This window comes from Oryx dammah, unplaced genomic scaffold (genome assembly GCF_014754425.2).
Source record: "Oryx dammah isolate SB20612 unplaced genomic scaffold, SCBI_Odam_1.1 HiC_scaffold_5, whole genome shotgun sequence".
In the NCBI taxonomy this organism is placed as follows: domain Eukaryota; kingdom Metazoa; phylum Chordata; class Mammalia; order Artiodactyla; family Bovidae; genus Oryx; species Oryx dammah.
This window is the reverse complement of record NW_024070189.1, coordinates 11,930,754-11,955,432: the sequence shown is the minus strand read 5'-3', so window position 1 is coordinate 11,955,432 and position 24,679 is coordinate 11,930,754. Positions and strand designations below refer to the sequence as shown.

At 37.8% G+C, this 24,679-nt stretch overlaps 1 pseudogene; it reads left to right on the top strand.

The window, feature by feature from the left end:
* The first annotated feature begins 21,389 nt into the window (after positions 1–21,389).
* Positions 21,390–21,990, top strand: LOC120863255 (annotated as a pseudogene).
* Positions 21,991–24,679: the final 2,689 nt, after the last annotated feature.

Sequence of the window (24,679 nt, the reverse complement as noted above, 5' to 3'; positions counted from 1 at the left end):
GTGAAGAAAGCTGAGTGCCGAAGAATTGATGCTTTTGAACTGTGGTATTGGAGAAGACTCTTGAGAGTCCCTTGGACTGCAAGGAGATCCAACCAGTCCATTCTGAAGGAGATCAGCCCTGGGATTTCTTTGGAAGGAATGATGCTAAAGCTGAAATTCCAGTACTTTGGCCACCTCTTGCAAAGAGTTGACTCATTGGAAAAGACTCTGATGCTGGGAGGGATTGGGGGCAGGAGGAGAAGGGGACGACAGAGGATGAGATGGCTGGATGGCATCACGGACCCGATGGACATGAGTCTGAGTGAACTCCGGGAGTTGGTGATGGACAGGGAGGCCTGGTGTGCTGCGATTCATGGGGTCGCAGAGAGTTGGACATGACTGAGCGACTGAACTGAACTGAGGGTAGAAAGAGGACTCTGACTTCATGAAGTACACGTAGTACAAATTTATAAGTCAGTTCATGGCTGCGGTGTCCACGCAAAACCCTCTCACAAGAATTCATGCAATCACATCCTTCTGAGGACTCAGTGAAGATGCAGAAGATCTATGTTTTAATAGGATGGCTGGTTAGCTTAAACGATTGCTCTATGTTCTGAATAATGCCAGCACCCATTTAGCTTTGAATAGAGAACTCTGGTCCAAGGAAAGAAATGCACCCGTGACACCAGCTAGCCATCTTACAGTGTTGGGTCAAAAATACAGTCGGGCCCTTGAGTAAAAACAACCCCAGAAGCAGTGACTACTCACAGTTCTCATTAGCATCATCAAATGTGATGGAACTTTATATTGACTAATTTTGTATGCCAAAGGGGGCACAAATTTGAGGACACTCTATTTTTGTTTTCTACAAATGCCTTAAGACTGGATTTTTGTCACTGAGTAAGTCCTGAGCCAGATCATATGAAGACAAGCCCCAAACTTGTCAGGCATGGGAATAATAGTCATACAAAGAATATTTGTGAACATAAAATAAAGATGCAACAGATAGCTAAAATTAACAAATAATCTCAATCATTTTATGTTTAAATCTTTCAGTGAGTCCTTATGGAGAGAAGTGCTATGAGAGAAGGGGGGTTGGAAGGGTGACCTGTCCTATCAAGTTGAGTGAGGGAGGGCTTCAATAGAAATGTTCTTAGGGGCACAGATATAGCCAGCAGAATCTTGTTCTTCTGTTAGATTGCTGAGCTTTAATCTGTGTGTTCTCTTGGTGCCATCTTTGCAGTGTAGCAAAGTGAGAAGTCCCTGTGGAGAACTTGAACGGTATACCTGTGATTCTGGAGGCATGATTGAGGATGACAGCTCCAGATGCAGAGAACTGCAGATGCAGCAGATGGGATGGCAAGGAGAAAGGGGAGGTTTTGCACTACCCTGCCAAGCGAAGTTAGGAGAGCATCAGGAAAATCACCTGTAGAAATAAGGAGTGTTCCAAGAAGAGATCGCTATCTTGTTTCTGGGTTGAATATTGATGTATGGGTCAGACTGCTGATATACTCTGCACTGATATGAGCTGGGAGGAAGGTAATGCAAAGTGATACCAGGGCAGAAAAAAAATACTATTGCATGCCTCATTTTTTCAGAAAGTGAAAGTCGCTTAGTAGTGTCCAACTCTTTTCAGCCCCATGGACTATAGTCCATGGAATTCTCCAGGCCAGAATACTAGAGTGGGTAGCCTTTCCCTTCTCCAGGGGATCTTCCCAACCCAGGTCTCCCCCATGGCAGGCGAATTCTTTACCAGCTAAGCCACAGGGAAGCCTTTCAGAAGAGGAATCTAAGATGCAGATTAGCACGTTGGTCACTTAGCAGGGATTGTTCTGGGGAGTAACGCCCATGGGAGAAAAAGGGAAGGAGGCAGGACTGGGCATTTCAAACCTGACGAAGGCTTCATCTCGGAAGCTGGAGAGATCATCAAAGTTGTTCTGAGTTGACATGAAGGGGCTGACCTGTATACCCCTGCACTGACCCAGCATTGGGCGGGCTCTTTCTGAAAGAGGTGAGAATCTGGGCAAGATCGTTTTTTTCTCAGATGAGTTAATCCCTAAAGACAGCTGGCAGCGGGGGGCTTTCTTCTGGCTTCATGAAATTGTTGATTTGAAAACTGAGGTCTGGACAGCACATTATGGTGTTCACCATAATAGCTTTTCTTCTTTAGCTTGGTAGTCCTCAGAGCTAAGGAGGGGTCCTCAGGGTCCTCCCGAGGAACAGAAGAAACAGGATGTATATATATATGTGTGTGTGTGTGTGTGTGTGTGTGCATATATATACATATACACAGACACAATAGGATGTGATTTATATAATATGTAATTATATTCTAATTAGTTGCTATAATATATATTATATGTAATATATACTACATAAGTGTATACATATAGTTATTTAAATTATATTTGTATTATTATATGTATAGCATATTTTATATCTTATATATATATATATATTGAGAGGGGAGCGGGGATAGACTGATTTTAAGGAGTTAGCGTTATGCAATTATTTAAGATCCATGAACATAACATCTGATCTACGAACTTAACATTGGTTAGGATTCATGAACAGACTGTAGACTTAGGAAGAGTCTCAAGTTCAAAGAAACCTTGTTGGCAGTATTCCATTTTGTTCAAGAGGAGGCTATGCTAGTGAGTGTGTCAGTTGATTAGGTGAGGCCCACCCACACCAGAGGATAATCTGTTTTTCTCCAAGTCTTCATATTTAAATGTTAATCTCACCCAAAAGAAATCTTTACGGAAATACCTAGAATGATGTTTAAGAAAATATATGGTCATCGTGGCCCAGTCAAGTTGACATTTAAAATTAATCATTACAAGGGTTCTGGGCTTCCCTTGTGGCTCAGATGGTAAGGAGTCTGCCTGCAGTGTGGGAGACCCAGGTTCAGTTCCTGGGTTGGGAAGATACCCTGGAGAAGGAAATGGCAACCCACTCCTGTGTTCTTGCCTGGAAAATCCCATGGATGGAGGAGCCTGGTAGGCTACAGTCCATTGGGTCACAAAGAGTCAGACACAGCTGAGCAACTACACTTTCTTTTTACAAGAGATCTATATGTGGATCATGGTACATTAAGTCTAATAATGTGAAAGCTTTGACCTTAATAACGTAGTTCCAGAGATAAAAATTTTAAATTTGTCATACTAGTATAAAATGCTTCAACATAATATTAAAAACATTGTTTATTATTATGAAAATGAAAGTGAAGTCGCTCAGTCGTGTCCGACTCTTTTCGACCCCATGGACTATAGCCTGTAGCAGGCTTCTCCACCCATGGGATTTTCTAGGCAAGAGTACCGAAGTGGGTTGCCATAGTAATAAAAAAGTAGAGCTTCCCTGGTATCTCAGTTGGTAAAGAATCTGCCTGCAGTGCAGGAGACCCGAGTTCAATCCCTGGATTGGGAAGATACACCGGAGAAGGAAATGGCAAACAACTCCAGTATTCTTGCCTGGAATATCCTGTGGACAGAGGAATAATAAATAAGTAATAAAAAAGTGGACAAACTTCAGATGTTTGTCTGAAGTAAATCTTCATATTTATACATGTACCACCCCTGTCTGTAATCTTTTAGAACATGGGAAAGAAGTTTTCTTTTTGCTGCTGCTGCTGCAGCCATGAGTATACTCACTCTTCAGAAGACATTTGCCTCCACTGTCTTGCGTTCTGGCAAAAATTTTGATTGGATCCCGATAAGACCAATGCAGTCTCCAAGGCCAACTCCCATCAGCAGATCTGGATGCTGACTATGGGTGGGCTGAGCATCTGCTAGCTTGATCTAGAACACCTTGCCTGCCTGGAGACCAGGCATATGGTCACAAGTTGAGAAAGGGTCTTGCCAGTGCTGGGGTGCCTGAGAAGGTACCCTAGACGAGGAGAATGGCAACTCTGCTTCACATAAGATTTTGTGAATCTAGGACAATTTACTACCACCTGTGTCAGTCTGTACTTAAAGGTGAATGGAAATGTATTTGACCCAGTGTGTTCTCTTGAACATGTCCAGAAGCTGAGGCCAATAAAAGTCCAAAGCTCCTGGCTGACCAGGCTGAGGCTCTCTGGTCTCAGACCAAGGAAGCACACTTGGGAAGATAGCTCCAGGCCAAGAAGGAGGAAATCAAAACTTTATTCAATGAAACAATGCCATTTGCAGCAGCATGGATGGGCCTAAAATAATGACACTAAAAAAATAAGCCAGAGAAAAATATCATATGACATCACTTATAGGTGGAATCTTTACAAAAAGACACCAGTGAAGTTGTTTATACAGACATAGATTACCAAAGAGGAAAGTGCAGAAAAGGGAGAAGTTAGGAGTTTGGGATTGAGACAAAATAGATGTACAATATAGATAATCAACAAGGACATACTGTATAGCACAGGGAACTATACTCGATATCTTATAATAACCTATAATGGAAAAGAATCTAGGAGAATACATACATCTTTATAAATAATGTATATTTGACCACTTTGCTTGTCACAACCTTATAAATTAACTATACTTCAATTATTAAAAAACCCCTATTCAAGGCATAAAATACCAAGAAATAAAGCTCCCCATCTTTCAGCAATTACACATAGATCAATCATTCAACTAAAAATAAACCCCTTATCTGCTCCTCTCTCCAAAAAAATTGAAAGAGAGGAAATATGGAAAGAACACCATAATGCTTTAACCTTTAAAAGATGTTTGTAATGGTCCATTAGTCGCTGTACAGGTACTAATGCTTTCTCTCTGTGACAGGTGCTTAGGCCATCACTGTGGATTGAATCCAGTATGAGAGCTCTAAAAAGAGCAAGGTCCAGGGCTTCTAGCCAGAGACCCAGAGATATTATTAGTACACATGCTGTCTCTACCATCCACCTCCTTTTGGCTAAGATTCCATGTATATGCAAATTACACACCCCTAATAGGTTAACACTGTAGTGTACTGGTCCTCATTAGGAAGTCTGTTGAGTAGATACTAACAAGGTGCTGATGCCAGAAGTGAGATTTTGATTCCTAATATACACACAAATGAGCAGACATATAGTAATGTATAAGTGTTCTGTGTAAAAATAGCACAGGTAAAAGGGAACCAAATTTGAGCCATCTTAGTAATTTTGAGCCATTTTGAGACTTGCTTAAAAAGACTGTTTGCTAGCAAGGGTATTCTCATGGCAAAAGGCAGAAGTTGTGAAGCTGGATTAAAAAGATACGCATATTTCAGAACCTGGCATGTATTTCCTAAGACAATATCTTATTTCCTAAATGCTATTGAAAATATTGAGAAATATGGTAGGGAATAAACTCATAATAGCCTGATCAGGTCTAAACCCAAATTAGAGGGATGAATGAAGGTTATCTTCAGGAAGGAAGATTTTAGATAATGTTTGGTATGATCAAGAGATACATAATTTTAGTGTTTTGGTAAAGTCTTCACCAAAAAAAGTTTTAAAAAGGAAAAAAAAAAAATCCCAGTCTTTACAAGGACATTGTGGTAAAAGTATAAAACAAAACTACAGGATGGTTTTAACTTAGGTTTTTAGTTCTCTCTGTGTTAAATTATACTAAACTGCTATGCGGAGAAAAAAAAATTCTGTAACCATAACTAAAATCACTGTGAACTTTTTAAAATGAAGTAAAACTAATGAAAGTACAGGTGTTTTAATGAACGTCAAGAAGATATTATAAGATGGTGTTTTTTTCCAATGACAGAGATGCTCTAGGTAACAGAATTTTATGAAGCCTATAAAAGAGGAAAACCTGGAAGGGAAATATAGGGGAGTTTGTTTCTTAAAATGAATTTGCAGAAAGTCAAGATATATAATCTTGATAAAGTAAGAAACAGATTCAAGCATTATGTTGAATCATTATCCTTGAAAGATAAAACAGAGAATAGAATGCTAGTGTATCTAATGACTGCGACATAGTACCAAGCAGCTGTCTTGTATGAGACATGTTGTTCGGCATGTCCTTGCATTCTATTTTTTCACCTGCTGTTCCCCAGGCTGATAAGGAGTTTGGCTTATTTCTTGATTGTCCTTTGAGTCATTCATCCGCTTCACTGAATCTGAGAGATCCCATGAGTTAGATCATTACAAATAGAGATGTTGAACTCATCCTGAATTATATATTCTCTAGAAAAATTACCGCTTCCAGTTCTAATAGCGCTTGGTTTCGTCAGGAAAGTAACTTTCAAAGTTATTGAGGACAGCATTTTGTTTCCTGACTAGCTTGAATGAGAGAAAACTATTGAAGATTCACACACCCTTTGATTCTGGTACTGAGGGAAACCTAGTGGAATATCCATAGTATTTCCTATTTTTGAGTGAAATAGTTGAAAGAGTGAAATTGTAATGAATTGAGCCTTCAAACTTCAAATATTTATAGAGAGCAATGGATTTTCTAAAAAAAAAAGCTTTCCTTTTTTTTTTTTTTTAAATAGATGTATGATTCCTTCTCAATATTGGTGACCAAGGTCACAGCCCTTGATTGCCTGATCACTTGCCAAAGGACTCTAGAGTATTACCGGGTCCCAGTCTTTGAAGTAAAAGACAGATAGCAATATGTTCCTTGGGACAAGGAATTTTAGGTAGGGATTTTAGGTTTTAGTGGGGGGAAAAAGTAGAATAATGGAAATAAATAGGAGCTTGAGAGATTCATCTATCAACTCATATTTTGAAAAACTTATTGTGCAGTGGCTGCAAATATTTCCCACACGATCAGGCATTAGCAAAAGGGTTTTGTTTACTTTGGGTAATGCTAATCACGTTTTCTTTGTGGCTTAATATTAGCCACAATTTTTTTTTTTCAAAGAAAGACTGTGTAAAACAAAGGAATAAAGTTAAAATGTCTTTATTTTTCAATTAAATAATACATGATTGATAGCTTGAATCAACATTGGAATCAAAGTATAAAGTGTCAAGTAGCACTGAAAGCATGGAAATTTATGGGTACTATTCTAAATAACTATCAGGGCAGATTGCCAGTCTCCATTATGGAAGTAAATTAACAGGGATGTTTTGGCTGAAACACTGAAGAGGGATGTTGAATTCTGTTGTGCAAAAAATATCCCTTTTAGTTCCGGTTGGATGTGTTTGGCAACTTCTCCCATGTGTGTTGGTTTAATACACACTACCTCACATAGCCATCTGGTCTTTACCAAGAGGAAAGAGAAAATTACCTACAATTTAAATAGGTTCATTCTTTGTCAGGCGGAGATCTTTCTGGACTCTGATGACTCAAAATTCCTTTCCCCTTTTTTACCCTAAATCTCACATCTGCTCTTATAATTCAAGCTGTATAAATGTGTATATGTGTGTGTGTATACACACATGTGCCATCTTGTGTGTCTCTGAAGGACAGTTGAGCTTATCTTTTTTTAAGAAATGGAAATTTTATTTTAAAAGTCTTAAGATTTTTTCAGTATTGACACACTGTGTATGTACAGAAGGTTTCCATGCATTTGTTTTTAACTGGATGTGTTCTGGACACTTTAATTTCCTCTTAAAGTCCATCTTGTTTCAAAAAGAGAAATATTTCGGTAAAGTTTTTTTTTTCATGTTATTATTTGGTTTATTAGACTTTCATCCTTCTTTCCTTCTGAATCAGAATTTGAAGGTTGGTTACAGAATTTTAGATTTTACAAATGAGTAAAATCAAAGACTTTGACTCTTTTTTTTTCAAATTTTGCCAGTTGAAGTTTTGACTCAATGGTTTTAGGACAAATTGTGAAGGGCAACTTAAGATGCAAGAAGATACCACAGCTCTTGAACTGTCTAATCATTAGAAAAGTAGGGCCTCAAATGATTAACTGAATTGTCTTTATACTTCATGCTCCAAATTAGTAGTGTGGTGGTCGGGTCATGTAGGTCACATTGAAAATTAAGGGTGATCTTTCCTAAGAAAAGCAACTTGGTAAGGTATTTGTATTTGTGATATTGCAAATATGACTTGTTTATTTTTAATATATTTAAGTTTTATTGGAGTATAGCTGATTTATAATGTTGTGTTAGTTTCTGCTATACAGCAAAGTGACTCATATATATATATATACACTCATTCTTTTTGAGATTCTTTTTTCGTACAGATATCATGGTATACAGTAGGTCCTTTTGGTTGTCTTATATACTGTATCTTGGATACAGGAGTGCATGTTGTCTTTATTCCCAAGCTCCTGATTTATCCCTCCTCCTCACATTTCCCCTTGGCAACTATAATTTTGTTTTTAATATCTGTAAGTCTGTTTCTGTTTTGTAAAATAAGATCATCTTTTTTTTGTAAAATTAGATTTCACATGACTGCCATCGTGTGATATGTATCTTTATCTGTCTGGCTCACTTCACTTAGTTTGATAGGTCCGTCCATGTTGCTGCACGCGGCATTACTTCATTCTTCTTTAGGCTGCCACTGTATACAGGTACCGCCTCTTCTTTGTCTGTCCCTTTGTTGGTGGACACAGGTTGCTTTCACGTCTTGGCTACTGTAAACAGCACTGCAACGAACATCCGGGTGCATGTCTCTCTTCTAATTGATAGTTCTCCAGATATATACCCGAGAGTAGGATTGATGGATCACGCAATAGTTCTATTTTTAGTTTGAGTAACCTCCATATTGTTCTCCATAGTGGTTGTACCAATTTACATTCCCACCAACAGTGTAGGAGGGTTCCTTTTCTCCACACCTTCTCCAGCATTTATTGCTTGCAGATTTTTTTGATAATGGTGTGAATGGTGTGAGATGATACCTCAATGTAGTTTTGATTTGCATTTCTCTGATAAGTAGTGATGTTGAACATCTTTTCATGTACTTTTTGGCTATCTGTATGTCTTCTTTGGAGAAATGTCTGTTTAGATTTTCTGCCCAGTTTTTGATTGGCTTTTTTTTTTTTTTTTTTTTTTTTAGCATAGAGCTGCCCAAGCTGTTTGTATATTTTGGAGATTAATCTCTTGTCGTTCACTTCATTTGCAAATATTTTCTCCCCATTCTGTGGGTTGTCTTTTCATTTTGCTTATGATTTCTTTAGCTGTGAAAAGCTTTAAAGTTTAATCCAGTTCCATTTGGTTTTGTTTTATTTTCATGACTCTATGAAGTGGATCTACAAAGATCTTTCTGATACTAACATCCTCTTAACAAAGTTATTGTAAGAAGTCTGTCTCTGAGATACCATAAGTACAACTAAAACATTCAACAAATGTTAGCTGTTATTATTTTTTTTAAAAAGAAGATCTTTCTGTGATTTATGTTGAAGAGAGTTCTGCCTATATTTTCCTCTAGGAGTTTTATAGTGTCTAACCTTGTGTTTACATCCTTGATCCATTTCAAGTTTATTTTTTGTTAATGTATAGAATGTTCCAAATTCATTCTTTTACATGTAGCTGTTCAGTTTTCCCAGCACCATTTACTGAAGATACTGCCTTTTCTCCAATGAATATGCTTGCCTTTTATGTCCTAGATTAATTGACCATAGGTATGTGGGTTTATTTCTGGGCTTTCTATTCTTACTCTGTTGATATCTATTTCTGGTTTTGTGCCAGGACCATTCTGTTCTGGTGACTGTAGGTTTGTAGTATAGTCTGAAATCAGGGAGGCTGACTCCTTCAGCTTCATTTTTCTATCTCAGGATTGCTTTAGCTGTTTGGGTCTTTGTGTTTCCGTATAAATTTTAGAATTTTTTGTTCTAGTTCTGTGAAAAGTGCCATTGGTAATTTGATAGGGATTTCATGGAATCTGTAGATTGAATACGGTAGTATAGTCATTTTGACAATGTTGACTTTTCCAATCCAAGAACTCAGCATATCTTCCCACCTGTTTGTGTCATCTCTAATGTCTTTCATCAGTGTCTTAATGTTTTCAGAGTAGAGGTCTTTTGTCTCCTTAGGTAGGTTTATTTCTAGATATTTTATTTTTTTTGATACAATGGTAAATGGTATTGTTTCCTTAATTTCTCTTTCTGATGTTTTGTTATTAGTGTATAGAAATGCAAGGGATTGCTCTATATTAATTTTGTGTCCAGCAACTTTACTGAATTCACTGAGCTCTAGTAGTTTTCTAGTAGCATCTTTAGGACTTTCTATGAATAGTATCAAGTGATCTGCAAACAATCACAATTTTACTTCTCTTCCAATTTGGTTTCCTTTTCTTTTTTTTGATTTTCATGGCTAGGGATTCCAAAACTGAATAAAAGTGGTGACAATGGACATCCGTGCCTTGTTTCTGATCTTAGATGAAATGCTTTCCGCTTTTCACTTTTGAGAATGATGTTAGCTGTGATTTGTCGTACTTGGCCTTTATTATGTCGAAGTAGGGGCTTCCCTGGTGGCTCCGACAGTAAAGAATTTGCCTGCAATGCAGGAGACCTGGGTTCAATCCCTGGGTTGGGAAGATCCCCTGGAGAAAGGTATTGCAACCCACGACAGTATTCTTGCCTAGAGAATACCATGGACAGAGGCTCATGGTACAGTTAAAGTGAGCTGCAGTCACAGTGAGCTACAGTCCATGGGGCTGCAAGAGTCAGACACGACTGAGTAACTAACATGTGTGTGTGTGTGTGCATGCACGCATGCACACACACACACACACACACACACGTCAAAGTAATTTCCTTCTATTCCCACTTTCTGGAGAACTTTTGTCATAAATGGGTTTTGAATTTTGTCAAAAGTTTTTTCTGCATCTATTGAAATGATCATATGATTTTTATTCTTCAGTTAATGTGCTGAATCACACTGAATGATTTTTTAATGTAAAAGAATCCTTGCATCTCTAGAATAAAAATAAAATAAAATAAAACAAAAATAAAATAAAAATAGAAAATTATAAAATGATAATTTTATTGTATTGTTAGATTTGACTTGCTAGTATGTTGTTGAGTATTTTTACATTTATATTTGGTAAACTTTTAAATTTAAAAATAACTTTTTCATAATATATGTCTAATGCATAATAAAAAATGTTACTTTTTTGATGGAGTAACATCATTTTGTATATTTTTGGTTTCATATATTTAAAGTGAGTTCTTGAGTTTAACGAGAAAAAATGAGAGGACAAATCCTTCATATTTACCCACATATTACCTTTACTGACACTTTTCATTCCTTTGTGTGGATCCAAGTTTTACCATGTATTGTTTTCCTTCCATGTGAAGAACTTCCTTTAACTTTTTCTAATTGCAGGTCTGCTGGATACCAGCTAATCGGGGCATATCATTATTAATCTTATTTTTTTCAGTGACTTGGAAATACATTTATTATTTAATAAAAATTTATAACAGCATACATTTTCTTATTAAACCTCTAAAGTTGCAGAAAAAAATTTTTATGTCAAAGATATAACTGTAGGTATCTTGAGATGAGGGCATTATCTTATTTTTGACTACATTTTGTTCATCAAAATTGTTTCATTTTGTCATATTCTTCCTTTTATTATTGTAAAATATATGTAATATAATAGTTATCATTTTTGCTATTTGCAAGTATACAGTTCAGTGCCATTAAATACATTCAGAGTGTTATGTAACCACCAGCACTGTTTACATCCAAACCATTTTCATTGTCCCTAACAAAACTCTGTACTTAACAGACGATAACTCTCCCTTCTTGCTTTCTGTTCTGCTTACTGTATTTATGAATTACATATTCTAGGTAATTCATATAAATGGAATCATATGATATTTGCCCTTCAGCATTTGGCTTATTTCACTAAGAATAATGTTCTCAAGGTTCATCCATATTATAGCATATATCAAAATTTCATTCTGCTTTATGGCTAAGAAAAATATTTTTATATTTTAATTTTTGAAACTTATGTGTTCACGGACACTGCAGTAATAACTGAAGGCTAAAATACCTAAAAAATATTTTATTAGTGAAGACTTTGCCTCTCAACCCTATCAATCATCATTCAATTTAATATGGACACTTATATATCCTTATGATTTAGTAAATAGTGTCCTCTTATGTGGCTTCATGCAAAACAGACTGTCCTTGTGTTCTCTTCCACCTTGAATGCACGCAATCTGAAACAGCCATATGCTGGGTAATAGCTTTCAAAAATGCTGCAGTTTCCTTACTAAATTCACTGAAAATGGGATTCTGTTTTCTTTTAACGAAAGGTTATTCTATTGCCACTACATACTAGGCACTAACAGTTGAAAAATATTCTAAGACTCAAGGCATACTCTCCACATGCTCACCATTTCAGTTCAGTTCAGTTGCTCAGTTGTGTCCAACTCTTTGTGACCCCATGAACCGTAGCATGCCAGGCCTCCCTGTCCATCAACAACTCCCAGAGTCCACCCAAACCCATATCCATTGAGTTGGTAATTCCATCCAGCCATCTCATCCTCTGTCATCCCCTTCTCCTTCTGCTCCCAATCCCTCCCAGCATCAGGATCTTTTCCAATGAGTCAGCTCTTTGCATGAGGTGGCCAAATTATTGGAGTTTCAGCTTCAACATCAATCCTTCCAATGAACATCCAGGACTGAGCTCCTTTAGGATGGACTAGTTGAATCTCCTTGCAGTCCAAGGGACTCTCAAGAGTCTTCTCCAACACCACAGTTCAAAAGCATCAGTTCTTTGGTGCTCAGTTTTCTTTATAGTCCAACTCTCACATCCATACACAACCACTGGAAAAACCGTAGCCTTGACTAGAAGGACCTTTGTTGACAAAGTAATGTCTCTGCTTTTTAATATGCTGTCTAGGTTGGTCATAACTTTACTTCCAAGGAGTAAGCGTCTTTTAATTTCATGGTTGCAGTCACCATATGCAGTGATTTTGGAGCCCAGAAAAATAAATTCAGCCACTGTTTCCCCATCTATTTGCCATGAAGTGATGGGACCAGATGCCATGATCTTAGTTTTCTGAATGTTGAGCTTTAAGCCAACTTTTTCACTTTCCTCTTTCACTTTCATCAAGAGGCTCTTCAGTTTTTCTTCACTTTCTGCCATAAGGGTGGTATCATCTGCATATGTGAGGTTATTCATATTTCCCCCAGCAATCTTGATTCCAGCTTGTGCTTCCTTCAGCCCAGCGTTTCTCATGATGTACTCTGCATATAAGTTAAATAAACAGGGTGACAATATACAGCCTTGACGTACTCCTTTTCCTATTTGGAACCAGTCTGTTGTTCCACGTCCAGTTCTAACTGTTGTTTCCTGACCTGCATACAGGTTTCTCAAGAGGCAGATCAGGCGGTCTGGTATTCCCATCTCTTTCAGAAGATAACAATAAACAATGGCAAAATTTATTTTTCCTCAAAATATTAAACACTATTCAGTTATTTGTATTTAAATAGTGATGCTTTAATATTAACTGTGCTTGACTCCAGTAAAAATAGATGTCTTTTTTTAAATCTAGTTGAAGGCAATGTGGTGTAATTGAAAGATCTTAAGCTTTTGCCGCTGCTGCTGCTGCTGCTAAGTCACTTTAGTCATGCCTGACTCTGTGCGAGGCCATAAACGGCAGCCCACCAGGCTCCCTGTCCCTGGGATTCTCCAGGCAAGAACACTGAAGTGGGTTGCCATTTCTTTCTCCCTTAAGCTTTTGAGTTTTTAATTAATTGTGTTACTTTAGTTATATTACTAATTAGCTTACTAATATAACTAATATAATTTAGTTATATTACTAGTTAATATAATTAACTAATTATATTACTAATTACTAATATCTTGGGTAGATAACTGAAAACTTAGCAAGATGACAATAAGTGTATCTGAAGATTACCCACATTCACAAAGATTTACTCCTGTTTTCTTTTAAGATTTTTATAGTTTGAACTTTTATAATATATTTAAATCTATGAGCCATTCTTAGTTAATCTATATATGGTCTGAATAGAAGTCTGCCTGCACTCTTGTATATGTGAATATTCCCTTGTCCCAACACCATTTTTTATAAAAAAGTCCATTCTATCCTTTTTAAAACTGATTTGACCATCTTTTTGAGAGTCGGTTAATCATAAATATAAGTGTTCTGGTGTCTCAATTCTATCCCATTGGTCTGTGTATATATTTATAAGCCAACATTATACTGTCTTGATGACTATACTTTGTAGTAAGTTTTGATATCAAATGGAGTGGTTTACTTCTGGTTTCATTGATTATCTCCCTTGATTTTCTTGTTTTTTTTTTTTTTTTAATCTTAATTATTTCTGTTCTAATCTCAATTATTTCCTTCTTTCTACTTTGGTTTGGTTTTTCTTTTGTGTGTGTGTGTTTTTAAGTTTTCTAAAATGAAAGATCAGGGATTTGAGATCTTTTTTAATAAAGCATTTACAGCTATATCGAATAGGTTTTAATAAATAAATAAGTAAATAGTAAGTAAGATTTATCTGTATCCAATAGATTTTGATATATTCATTTTAATTAATCTCAAAATGTTTTCTAATTTCTTTTCTGATTATTCTTTGACTCATTCTTTTTTTGAAATGCATTACTTAATTTCCACCATGGGATTTCCCAGTCAAGAAAGCTGGAGTGGGTTGCCATTTCCTTCTCCAGGGGATCTTCCGAACCCAGGGATCAAACCCAGATGTCCCGTATTGCGGGCAGACTCTTTACCATATGAGCCACCAGGGAAGCCCATACATTCATGAAATTTCTCACATTTCTTCTATTGAGTTTAATTATGTTGTGGTTTGGAGAATATAATACTCTCTATGATTTATGTCTTTTAAATTTGTTTTTGTTTTATGACCTAATTTGGAGGACATTCCATGTGCACTGGAGAAGAAGGTATATTCTGGTTTTGTTTTTTTTTTTTCTATTTTGTTAGGTGGCGTGTTCTCTAGATGTCTGCTAGATCTAATTGGTTCTTAATGTTGATCAAGTGTTCCATTTCCGTATTGATCTTCTAATTCTTCTTAGTATTGTAGGTAGAATTTTGAAGCCTCCAATATTAACCTTCTGTTTCTCCCTTCAAACTGTCAGATTTTGCTTCATGTATTTTGGGGTTCTGTTATCAAAAGGAGCTGCTATATTTTATAAAAATATAAAAGTAAATTTTTATAATTGTTCCTGATGAAACTTATTTCATTATAAAATATTCTTTTTATTGCAAGAAAACTTTTTGTCTTCAGGTCTATTTTTGCTACTGTTTGCAGAGAGTATCTTTCTTCTAGCCTTTCAGTTTCAACCTATTTTGTGTCTTTGAACAGATGCTATTATTGAGAACCCCTTGTATGTGTGGAGTCATATCTCTTGATGTTTCAAGATTCTCTTTTTTCTTTTTTGCCTGTCTTTTAATAGTTTAACTACCATGTGTGTAGTTTTGGATCTCTCTAAAATTATCCTCACTGGAGTGCATCGAGCTTTTAAGTGTGTAGGTTAATCTGAACCATATTTGGGAAATTTTGGTCATTACTTCTTAAATAATCATTTCTGTCCCTTTCTTCCTCCCCCTCATTCTGGAGTTCCCATTATGCATGTGTTAGTTTGGTGATGGACAGGGAGGCCTGCCGTGCTGCGGTTCATGGGGTCGCAGAGTTGGACACGACTGAGCGACTGAACCGAACTGAGTATGCTTAACAGTTTACCGCTGGTGTTTTAGGCTCTGGTAATTTTTCTTCATTTATTTTCTTTTGGCCTGGATAATCTCAACTGACGTATTAAGTTCATTCTTTCTTTTTTTTACAATTCAAGCTTCTTTACTAAATCTGTCTTACATTAGTTGTATTTTTCATCACTGGAATTTTATTTTGTTCTTTTATATACTTCCTATCTCTTAATTGATACGACTACATACTATTTTTCACACTTTTCTTTAATTGTTCATATATCTTCCTTTAGTTTTGGCTATATGTAAAATATGTTTAATTTTGAATCTATTTATGATGGCTGATTTAAAGTTTTTGCCTGTTTAGTTCACATCTAGGCTTCCTCAGGAAAACTTTATATTGATTGCATTTTTTCTATGTATGAGCCATATTTTCTTGTTTTTGTATGTGTCTTATAATTTGTTGGAAACTGGACTTTTAAAATGACAGAACTCCAGAGTTTTCTCATTGCAGCCATTCATTATTTTGCTCCTTGCTTAGTGAATTGCTTGGACTAATTTCCTAAAGTTTCTGTTCTTTGTTAAGTGTGTGGACATCACTGTCTCTGCTAAGTTAACCTGTGTTTCCTAATGACTAGGCAGAGGTTTACTTAAATGGATTGAATTGCTAACTGTTTCCTTCTTTGCTGAAAGGCCTTGAGGGTGTGCTGATATGCGCTCTAATGGCACTGATAGCTGCTTGTGGCAGCTTCTCAGCTGAGACACTGGATGAATTGGTCACCTAGATGTGGAAATCGGGTACCAGATTGGTCTGGAACTTTTTAATGTCCACATTGAGAATGCTGTCAAAGTGAAGGGAGGCAGTGAAGGAGCACACAGTCTGGCCAATGAGCTGGTTGAAGCTTGTGTATGTAGGAAGCTCAGCGTCCAGGCTGCAGTGGCAGATGTCAGAGGTGGCCTCCTCATCTACCATGGCGTCCTAATTGAGTGCTCCAGGATGGTGTGGATGGTCAAGATGAAGTTACACAATTTTCTACAACTGCTGTAGACAGGGGGCTGAATAGACAGCAAACCTCAACTAGCCTTTCTTGCCACAGTCAAAAGAAAGCTGCTCTGCACCATTGCCAGTGAAGTCTGAACCAGCCCCTTCTGCCAAAGCCATGGAAGATCCAGAAACCTTGAAGCAGGTGCACTAGTCACCTCTGCCTTTGCTTGCTGTTTCAGCTGACACAGGTCCCCAGTGTCAGCCAGTGTCAGAGAGTGCAGCCTTTTCTGTTGTTTTTTTGTGTACGTGCACTGCCTGCATATTTATGTGGCCTTCTGGTTTATTTTTTGGAGGAGGGAAGGGGTGGGGAGGAGTTGGGCAGCCACCTCTTGTTTGCCCCACCGCTGCCTCATTAGCTGTGGGATGAAATAATATTTATCGATTGTTTTCCAAAAATGCTTTGAGGCTGGACTTTCCTTGCTGAGGAAGCCTTGAGTCAGGTCAAATGAAGACAAGCCTTCTGAATGGAGCTCTTCCAAAACGTTTTCAGCCAGGCCCAAAGCTTAATTCTCTGTGGATAACGTTTTTAGGGCAAGAACTCTCAGCTCCTTCTGTCCCCTTCATTTGTTTCTAGAATGCTGTTTATCACACCCACTGTGATTCCAAGGCTGCTGCTGCTTTTTGAGGCTCTGTGGGGCTGAGGAGAGAGGGAAAGGAGCAGTGACATTTACAACTCTATACAACGTGTGCTGACTGAGAGTCAGACAGTTTTCTAGAAAAAGCACTCCTGGAGATGTCGGTTAGTTTCCATATTTCTGAAAAAGTCAATTGTGACTGTTTTTCCTGACATTTTTATCACTGCTTTTATAGACTGCTGATTTTTGGAGGTCCTTACTCCATCATTCTGTGCTCCTTTTAACAGTCTTTAAATGTTTACTCTGTACTAAGTGCCAGTGGTCATGTATGGATGTGAGAGTTGGACTGTGAAGAAAGCTGAGCACCAAAGAATTGATGCTTTTGAACTGTGGTGTTGGAGAAGACTCTTGTGAGTCCCTTTGACTGCAACCAGTCCATCCTAAAGGAGATCAGTACTGGGTTTTCATTGGAAAGACTGATGCTGAAGCTCCAATACTTTGGCCACCTGATGCGAAGACTTGACTCATTGGAAAAGACCCTGATGCTGAGATGGATTGAGGGCAGGAGGAGAAGGGGACAACAGAGGATGAGATGGCTGGATGGCATCACTGACTCGATGGACATGGGTTAGGTGAACTCCGGGAGTTGGTGATGGACAGGGAGGCCTGGCATGCTGTGATTCATGGGGTCGCAAAGAGTTGGACACAACTGAGGGACTGAACTGAACTGAAGTGCTTCACTACACGTTGGGGATACAATGATAAAACAAAGTCCCTGTCCTTTCATTAAAATTGAATCAAATTACTTTGTACTCTGAAAACAGGTATCTAACTCATTTATTCTTCTTGATTCTGCGGGAGAATAAGACATGTTCTTAAGAAAATAACCAATACATCAGTTTGGTTACATCTTACTTTTTCTAGATTGATTCCCTTCCAAAGGCATATGGCTTGGTTCCCCACCATAAGCAGCTGAAGCTGTGCTACATTCATTTAAAGTCTGTTTAATGTCAGGAGTATATGAGCTTTGTTTACAATTTATCCCTGATGTCTAGCACAGTGCCTGGCACATAGAAGAAAATAAGTACATCTAATGATGCAAAACTATATATTTTTAATAGGAAAAGAAGAGCTGTGTTACTTTTTCCATACATCTCACCATCTCAGGAAACTCACACAGGGGCTCTGTATCAACCTAGAGGGGTGGGATTGGGAGGGAGATGGGAAGGAGGTTCAAAAGGGAGGGAATATATGTATACCTACAGCTCATTCATGTTGAGGTTTGACAGAAAACGACAAAATTCTGTAAAGCAATTATCCTTCAGTAAAAATAAAAACACCTATAAAAAAAGAACAACTGTGGAATTTGTAATGATTCCTAGCAGAGCAATCCAAAGATGTTGAGACAGCATTATGCTTCATTATGGTTTATCTCCACATAACAAGTCTTGAAGTGCTTGCCATCCTGTCAGCAAGGCTCATCCTTTTTCCTTGGAGATCCTTTGAGTGGTAGCAGGTGGAGCAGAACTGAGGGGGCACCGGGCTGTCTGTTCCTGGTCATGGTTTGATTGAGAAGTTAATTTGAGACTCCAAATTAATTAGATGACTTTCTTCTGCCATGCAGGAGGAAACCACTGAACATGACCAAATATAGTTCTATTTCCTTTTATGTCACACAGATTAGAAATGTATTCTATCATGTCATTTTCCTAAATGTGTTAAATGAGTCATCTAACTCTTGTCTAACTTTATTTAGCTCAATGAGAAGTCTCACATCTCTTTTCATTTGCATGCACTTTTCAGAGGAATGAGAAGTACACTTTCAAAATGCCAGGTTTAATAACATTCCATATCAGTTATGCATATAATTAACAGTTTTGTAGCTGTTCCTCAGTTGGTGGGGATGAAGTGAGTGAAGTGCAAGGCTTAATGCCATATTATACTATCATTCCAAGTTACTTTCATTTACTTCTGAGAGATCATAAAAATATCAATTTCCTTTCCTCCTTCATATCTTATCTTTTAAAGGTGGCATATCTTTATAACTTCTCTTCTGAGAGAACCATTTATCTCCTGGGACTCTTGTACCTGCTGTCCATAAAGGCACTGCTGTCGGACATTTCCACAGAAGTTGAGTCCAAGTGCATTCTTGACTTCAATGAAATTGCCCTTTGATTTTCTTTGAATAAATAATCAGCTACAATTAAGATGTTTTGCCAGCTAAAATTAGTCATGCTTTAATGAAGCATAACTCCAAATATGCTGAAATATTTGATTTTCACTCTGCTATGTATAAGACATGATCTTCTACACTGGGTCAAAGAGAAAGGGAGGAAAAGATGTAAAAGACACAGTTTTTACCCTGAGGTGATTACAGCAGAGCCAGTTTGATTATTGGAAAGAACCATGATTGGGAGTTGGGAAATTCTAGTCTTGGATTATGCAATTAAATTGATATGGTTTATAAACCATAGCTGGTCTTTTAATTTGAGTTTCAATGACTTACTTGTAAAATGTCAGGATTTGACCAAGGGATTACTTAAGACCATTTGGTTCTCCTAGGTCTATTTTACTCTTATTTTGAGCCTTGGTTTATAAATTTTAGGTTTATATTTAAATGATAAATCAGGCTGAATTTTTATTTTATTAGTATTCTGGAAACCATAAAACAAAAGATTTGTGATTGTATGTTTTACCTGTGAATGGATTACAATTATCGGCATGAGCACGTCTAGAATTAAAATTATAATAATGAACAATAATCATGAGGTTGAACAAAAACAAAACAACCAAGTTGTAGATTTCATACATTAAAACTGAAAAATATATGAAAACATCCAAAACATAAAATTTAGGTATGTGCTTCTATGTGGTATGAAAATAAAAGGAATGGTGAATAAGCAAATCAAGATAATGGTTACCTTTGCCGAAAGAGAAGCGAGGAAAAGAAGGGTGCCTTCAGAATAGGGACACATTGGTCTCTAAAGTATTTTGACGTTCTGTTCATTGAACCAAGTTCAGAATACATATATTAATTGCTATTGACATCTTCTATCTGCAGATGGGGGAATTCCCTGGTGACTCAGATGGTAAAGAGTCTGCCTACAATGTGGGAGACCCTCGTTCGATCTCTGGGTCAGGAAAATCCTCTGGAGAAGGAAAAGGCAACTCACTGCAGTGCTCTTGTCTGGAAAATCCCATGGACAGAGAAGCCTGGCGGGCTACAGTCCATGAGATACCAGAGTTGGACATAACTGAGCAACTTCACCTCTTCTATCTGCATTATACTATCATTTTTATGTTAGAAATAGTTCATAATAAATCTAGGAGTGGATCATCTACTGACTGCAAAGCAAATTGGTAAAACTATTTTGTAGGGCAATTCAGCAATATTTTGTGAAGCTAAGTGCAGTCTGTAAAACAGCAGTTACACTTAAATGTGTACACTTTAGAGCACTGTTTTTTGTATTTGTTTTAATCCAGGGATGATTTTATCTCCCAGAGGACATTTGACATGTGGAGACATTTTTGTTGATCATAAAATAGGGACTACCATTGACTTGCGGTGGGTGAAGACCAGGGATGCTAGTAAATATCCTACAATGCACAGGGCAGTTCCTCACTTCTGACTTCAGCAACAAAGAATTATCCTGCCCCTGATGTCAAGGTTGAGAAACCCTATCCTAGAGAATTGCACATCCAGGTATACAAAAATGAATATTTAAATATTTTCATTACAATGTTTATCAGTTCAGTTGCTCAGTCATGTCCGACTCTTTGTGACCCCATGAACTGCAGCATTCCAGGCCTAGCTGTCCACCACCAACCCCCGAAGTTCATGCAAACTCATGTCCATTGAGTCGGTGATACCATCCAGCCATCTCATCTTCTGTTGTCCCCTTCTCCTGCCCCCAATCCCTCCCAGCATCAGAGTCTTTTCCAATGAGTCAACTCTTCACATGAGGTGGCCAAAGTACTGGAGTTTCAGCTTCAGCATCAGTCCTTCATAAGAACATCCAGGACTGATCTCCTTTAGAATGGATTGGTTGGATCTCCTTGCAGTCCAAGGGACCCTCAAGAGTCTTCTCCAACACCACAGTTCAAAAGCATCATTTCTTTGGCGCTCAGCTTTCTTCACAGTCCAACTCTCACATCCATACATGACCACAGGAAAAACCGTAGCCTTGACTAGATGGACCTTTGTAGGCAATGTATATGTATAGAAGGCTTCTATTGGCTTTTGGCTGGGAGGAGGCAAAGGTGCAGCTTTCTTTGGTCGTCCCGAATCCAGGTTCATCTGATAATCCACCATGCCGCCTAAATTCTATCCCAGCGAGATCAGATAAGTGTACCTGAGGTGCACCAGTGGGGAAGTTGGTGCCACGTCTTCTCTGGCCCCCAAGGTCGGCCCCCTGGGTCTATCTCCAAAAACTGTTGGTTATGACACTGCCACGGCAGCTGGTGATTGGATGGGTCTGAGAATGACAATGAAACTGACCACTCAGAACAGACAGGCTCAGATTGAGGTGGTACCTTCTGCTTCTACCCTGATTATGAAAGCCCTCAAGAAACCACCAAGAGTCAGAAAGAGGCAGAAAAACATTAAACACAGTGAAAATATCACTTTTGATGAGACTGTCAACATTGCCTGGCAGATGCAGCATCGATCTCTAGCTAGAGAACTCTCTAGAACCATTAAAGAAATCCTGAGGACTGCCCAGTCTGTGGGCTGCAATGTTGATGGCTGCAACCCTCACAACATCATAGATGATATCAACAGTGGTGTGGTAGAGTGCCCAGCTAGGAAAGGAACTGCAACTTTACAACAGCAAAGGAAAAAGAAAAATAAAGGATTATTTGACAACCCAAAAATATATATATAAGCATAGAAGCAATAAATACTGAATTATATTAATGGTTAATTCTTGGGAGGACAGGAGGGAGAGGCATGGTAAAAGAAAAGTGAGATGGATTGGGGAATATTATGTACTTAATTTAAATTCTACCTGTAATATTATAATTCTAAAACATTGATGCAAATATTGTAAAATATTGTTCAGTTTCCAGTGGAATTTTGTATTATCTTCAAAAAGTATCATAGTAATCTAAGCTATGTGCATCACTGAAAAGTTTCTCATGAAGAAAGCTTCTACATTTTTATAAATGCCAATTTTTATTAACATCACTTTCTTTTAGCTTATATCAAAATATCTGAAATCTGCTCCTTAGAAATGATACTCAATCTTTTTTTCAGGCAGAAATCTGAAAGTAGTCTTAAGAAATTGAGGTTTATGGCTGTTTACTGATCTAAATGATTTTGATTCTCTATTTGCTGGATAGAAAAGGATCATCTCCCTTTAATACAACGATTTCTATTATTTCTTCACAATCTGTCCAAATTTATTTCCTCCCAGATTGTTCCAAGCCATTCCCTTGATCTGTTAGGCTTTGATTGAAGAAATGATTTTTCAGAAAGAACAGAAACCCAGTCATGCCAATTCATATCTTTTAGTTTTCAAGTTCCTGAATTAGAAGTGTAAAGATTGTGAACCTTTCCATTCTCTCAATTACTTAATGCAGGTCCAGACAAAATTCCAAATGACTGTTTTTGGAATGTTTCAAGTTGCATCTGTTTATGTGATGACACAATACAAGTATCTTTAGATTTGATGTGGAATAAGTCAATGGATTACATAATTTATGCTAAAATTATCAGCAAGACTTTTTCTTCAAAGCCATTTTGTGTGTTTTTCAAATATATTCTGGTCTGATACTCATATAAATATCAAATATGTTATGAAAACAGCAACATCCTCTGTGCTCCTTTTTCAGAAGATCCTGGGGAGGAAGCTGTGTTCCCATCAGAGTCCCTGTCTCAGGAGGGCTCTAAGAGGAGGAACTACCCAGCCTCCGTGTGGAAAGGCAGAACCCCTAAGTTCTTTTTTCCTCTAGTTTTTAAAACTGAATATTGATTTATTTACAAGGATTTAATTTTTGCTGTACAACATAGTGACTCAATTATACACACACATATATCTATTATTTTTAAATCATCCTTTCCATTATGATTTATCCCAGGGGTAGGCTATAGTTCCCTGTGCTATACACAGTGAACCTTGTTCGTTCACTGGACCAACAGTGGACCTTGTTGTTTATCTATTCTGAATGTAATAGTTTGCATCTTCTAACCCTAAATTTGCAGCCTATGCTTCTCCCTCTCCCCCTTGGCAAACATAAGTCTGCGAGTCTGTGTCTATTTGTGCCATATTTTACATTCCACATATGTTGCTGCTGCTAAGTTGCTTCAGTCGTGTCCGACTCTGTGCGACCTCATAGATGGCAGCCCACCAGGCTCCCCTGTCCCTGGGATTCTCCAGGCAAGAACACTGGAGTGGGTTGCCATTCCCTTCTCCAATGCATGAAAGTGAAAAGGGAAAGTGAAGTCGCTCAGTCGTGTCTGACCCTCAGCGACCCCATGGACTACAGCCTTCCAGGCTCCTCCATCCATGGGATTTTCCAGGCAAGAGCAGGGGAGTGGGGTGCCATTGCCTTCTCCAACATTCCACATATAAGTGATATCATATTGTATTTATTTTCTGACTTAATACACTTAGTAGTATAATCCCTAGTTGCATCCATGTTGCTGCAAATGACATCATTTTGTTCTTTTTTTATGGCTGAGTAATATTCCATTATACATACATATATATATGTGTGTGTGTACACATAACACATCTTCTTTTATCCATTCATCTGCTGATGGACATTTCTGCATTTTGGCTATTGTGAATAGTGCTGCTATGAACATAGGGGCGCATGTATCTTTTGAATTAGTTTTGTCTTGGGTGTATGCCCAGGAAGGGGATTGCTGGATTATATCATAGTTCTGTTTATAGTTTTATGAGGAAGCTCCATACTGTTTTCCACAGTGGCTGTACCAATTTATATTCCCACCAACAGTTTCAGAGGCTTCTCTTTCTTCCACACTCTGTACAGCATTTGTTATTGGTAGAATTTTAATGATGGCCATTCTGGTTTGTGTGTAGTGGAACTTCACTGTAGTGTTCATTTGCTTCTCTCTAATAGTTATTGATGATGAGCAGCTTTTTAGGTACCTTCTGACTTCTATTAAGGTCTCCTGCCAGTTTTTCAATTGTGTTTTTGTTGTTGTTGAGTTGTATGAGTTGTTTGTATATTTTGGAGATTAAGCCCTTGTCTGTCACATCTTTTGCAAATATTTTCTCCCATTTCCTAGGTTGTCCCGAAGTACTGATGGGGGAAGGGAGAAGCTGCCCAGCAATACTCTGCCTTTCTCCAGGCTTCAGTGGACTTTTCCTCCATCAGGTCCACTCCCTCAACCACCACTACATTCCCCTTGAGACTAGAACATTCCAAATTTCTACTTTTGACCCGTTTTCAGTAGCTTTATCCTATTCTTGTCACCTCTTATTATTTTAGCACCTATAAATATAGATCTGGTCAGTACAGAATTTATTTATAGCTTAATATCCCTTGCCTTGTATGTATGTTGGTGATGTGCTACCTCATTTAATAGGCTGCTAGTACTTTGCGTTAATGTTGAGTT